This window comes from Triticum aestivum, chromosome 5B (genome assembly GCF_018294505.1).
Source record: "Triticum aestivum cultivar Chinese Spring chromosome 5B, IWGSC CS RefSeq v2.1, whole genome shotgun sequence".
NCBI lineage: Eukaryota > Viridiplantae > Streptophyta > Magnoliopsida > Poales > Poaceae > Triticum > Triticum aestivum.
Genome location: NC_057807.1, coordinates 550,157,653 through 550,161,805, shown reverse-complemented (window position 1 = coordinate 550,161,805; position 4,153 = coordinate 550,157,653). Strand labels below are relative to the sequence as shown.

Below are 4,153 nucleotides of genomic sequence, written 5' to 3'. Positions count from 1 at the left end.
ACATTTATAGATAAATGAAGCGGTTCAACAAGGTCTTAAAGTCTGAAAACAAAAATAACGGTAAGCTCACAAAGAGCCACAACGCCAAAAACAAAAGGCCCAAAAGCCACAACCGGCTGGCATAACACAGATAGGTAAACTAATCGCCTATCCTATTACATGGCCGTCATCCAAACCGGTTGAAGATATCCCGCGCTATCATCTCCCACCGGACAGATCCAGTAACCAAACGCCCCCTGGCCTCCGTCGGAGTAAGTAATGACCACAATATGATCTACATTCTTCTTTGTTCATGTTCTATGGTATATGGATTCAAAGATATATTATCCACGTGTGGTAAATGGTAATTGGATTGTGAGGTATTGGAAAAAAATAGTATCCATCACACATCCAACAGGTAAAAGAAGATAACCAAATGATGTGTGTCTAACTTAAGGCTATCACTAGGGTTGGAAACGAACCAAGTCGAGCTTCCTGACTCGTCAAACCTCACAAAAAAACTAAGGCCTCCTTTGTTTTGGAGGAACTTTGTAGGAATCCCATAAGATAGGATTTGTATAGGAAAGATTCTTTTAGAACCCTTTGGTTTGTAGGAATAGAATCCTATTCCTATGGAGGAATTCTTCCTATCCTCCACATTTCATAGAAAAATAAAAATTAGCCTAGACTCGATGAAAAAAATATCCTATGATGTGAACCGATGGGCTTCTTCGTTTCTATTCATATTCAGGCATCCTTTTGTATGTAGGAATTTTGTAGGAACTCTATAGGATAGGATCTGCAAAGGAAAAATTCCTTTGAAGCCCTTTGGTTTATAGGAATGGATTCCTATTCCTATGTAGGATAGGAATCGATCCTTCACATATTGGAGGGGTAAAAACATTAGCCTAGACTCAATGAAGAAATTCTGTCACGCATGGTGCACTTCTAAAAAAACACTTTTGTGATGATATGCCTTTGCCACAGTAGGTCAAGCTTTCTGTCACGCATGTACATCTGTGACAATTTTATAACAGAATCAAGATAGCCATATATGTGCTGTCGCGGAAGAGGTCCACCACAATGATCCATTTGTCATCACGGAAGTGTGGCATGTCATGGAAGTGTTTTCCATAAGGGTAACCGACACGTGACAGCCACTGTAACGAGTCGTGGTTAAGCTATCGTTGCAGGTTTTGACCGAGCCAAACGATGGTAAGGACACGCTTAGCGTGCAGTTTTTCTAGACTCTGCAGGTTGGTTCTCCAAAAGATGAGATACTTATCTGTAATAAGTGCCTGATGGACCAAGAATATCAGCTCCATTCATTAGTAGGTTGGCACAGATAATTACGGTGGTCCAATCAATGGAGTAAAATAAGGTTAAAAGGGTGTTGTAGAGACATATATAGTTCTTATTTTGTATATTTATTAAGAGAGAGATAGAAGTTTGGGTTATGGATGATCTAAGAAAGCATAATTTATTGTTGATGTCAGTTCTGAGATGGCTAACCATGCTTGTTATGCGGTTGTAAGGAAGGATCTTCGTTGTGTGTTGCGTCTTTTTTCTATGAGAGCATCCCAATGCTCGTAAGTGAACCAATTTGTGATTGGCTAGAGGTGGTTAAGAGCTCTAGAAGCCAGGACATGCTCACTTGTACCCCCGGGCTACATATTTTTGTAGCTAGAACTGCACGTGGCACTACATGCACAAATCTTTCTGATATTTCTCCCGCTACATATTACTTAGCTATGTCGGAACATGTGGCCAACCCTCTCTATATATATCCTGAGATGCATCATGTCTTGAAATGTATGCAACCACTATCACCCTAACCACAGCCCACACAACAGTATGTTCTACATCCTCCTTTGTTCTTCTCCGTTGGTATATGGATTCGAGATCTTTTTACCACGTGGGTTCAAGCATAATCGGATTGAGAGGTATTGGGGAAAATGCAGCTAAAGCCAATGGCCAGTCATCTAAAAAAGTAAACCTAAACGCTGGTTGCCTAGCTAATGGTTGTCACTTTGGTCGGAAAGAAGCTGAGTCAACTTACCTAAAGGCTCGGCTTGGCTAGGACCATCAAAGCTCTCAAAACACGGCTTGCACTCAGCTTGGTCAAAGCTTAAGCTCTGCGAGGGAAGTTAGCAAGCCCGACACGTATGTCTACCAACAGAACTAGGAGCAGGACCCCAGACATCAGAAAATGCAATGGTTTGGTAAAGATACTCGTAGAAATAGGATAAGGTAATTGATGACATTTTGCTCTCCGGCAAGAATCACAAATGGTTTCAATATTACGCCCGCCAACCAACGGGAGCTTATTTTTTCGAAGCAAACGTTCAACAAGAGAAAAGGAAGCATGCCCTAAACGATCGTGCCAACATGTTGATGTGAGTTTTACAACACCATAGGCTTGTTTATTGAATCTTCTAAGCTCCGGAATCAACAGGTAAAGACCTCGAATGCATCTACCTCGACATAGTACCTTCTTTGTGGCCTGATCCTTGATCAAAAAGAAGAAAGGATGAAACTCAATGAAAACATGATTGTCAATGGTAATGCGATGAACGGATAGAAGATTTTTGTTGGCACTAGGGACATGCAAAAAAAATCGAAGATGAATTTTACGAGAAGGGGTACGTATAACCAAATGACCAACATGACGTATGCTCATACCTGCACCACTGGCGGTGTGAATCTGATCCTTCCTGTGGTACTTCTCACGTAGAGTTACCTTCTCGAGCTCCCCCGTGAGATAGTTCGTTGCACCACTATCAAGATACCAGTTGGTATCGACGCTGTCGGATCCATCGGCGGCAGCAACAACCTTGTCATCTTCATTAGAAGAAGCTTCGTCTTCATCAAAACGATACCATTAATCTTTAGCTGTGTGGCCAAGTTTTCCGTAGATCTGACAGCAAACTGCATCAGGTCATGATCTGCCCGAGCCGCCACCGCCGCCTCGGAGACCCCTGCTGTTGGTGGAAATGGGGCGACCGCCGCGGGATCTAGAGTTGCTGGAGCTTCCACCTCCTTTCTTGCCCTTGGATCAAGGAGGGTCGCGATGATGAGAAGAGTACCCGCCGCGCCCGCGAGTCGTCGCGTTCGCAGAGGACTTGAAGCTGTGAAACTGGGCGACATGCTGATCAAAGTTGCTCAGCATGGCGTAGAGCTCGTCAAGGGAGACCGTCATGATGCAGAAGTCAAGGGTGGAGACAAGGGGTTGGTAGTCCATGCCCAGCCCATGCAGCAGGTAGGAGATGAGCTCGTCATCCTGGATGGGCTTGCTTGCCGCGGCGAGTTCATCGGGAAGACCACGCATGGAGGTGAAGTATGCAGCAACCGACTGATTGCCCTTCTGTGCATTGGTCAAGGCAGTGCGAATGTTGTTTACACGACTCAAAGATTGAGAAGAGAACACGCCTGCTAGCGCCACCCAGAGGGCGTGCGCGGTGGTGACCGCGGTCACCGCGATGAGCACTTCCTTGGAGAGGTTGTTGAGGAGGTAGAAGAGCACCTGTTGGTCCTCCCTGACCCAGATGGGATGGAGAGGGTTGGGCTCGGACGCTTTCTTCCCATCCTTGTCATTGGTGACAAGGAGGCGGGTTGGCTCCGGCAAGGTGCCGTCATCGTAGCCGAAGAGCCCGGCTCCCCTCAGCTGCGGCATAACTTGGGTTCGCCACAGGACATAGTTCATCTGGGAGAGCTTCTCCATGACCTGGCCGCTTAGGTTGGATTGGAAGGCAGTGAAGGAAGACATGGCTAGCACTAATGGAGATCGAAAAAGCTAGGGTTTTGGAAGAGGAGGCTCTGATTACCATGTATGTTAGGCAAAAGCATCTTACCTCATCGTAAGGGGCGCCGTTAGGTGTTTATAGACCAGGGGCGCACCTCCCTGGGATAGCGCATACAGTTGAAGATTACAATCATGAGAGAGAAGAAAAGGTAGAGATAAGGACTATGGTTACAATATGAAAATCCTCCTAACTACCTGATACAAGTGCGCAAGTAATGTAAACCTCCTAGGCTGCACGCTACCATATAGGCTACGTTTAACAAGTACTAGTAGTCATTTCATTCATCAACACCTTTGTTACTATGAAGTATGTTGTAAGTAAAGGAGAAGATGACTAGAGCATCAATTTGTTTCAACAAGTGCATGGAAATG

General features: G+C 45.1%; 1 pseudogene; it reads right to left on the bottom strand.

Moving 5' to 3' along the window:
* Positions 1–3,129: 3,129 nt before the first annotated feature.
* On the bottom strand, positions 3,130–3,268 carry LOC123118199 (uncharacterized; annotated as a pseudogene).
* Between the last annotated feature and the right edge of the window lie 885 nt (positions 3,269–4,153).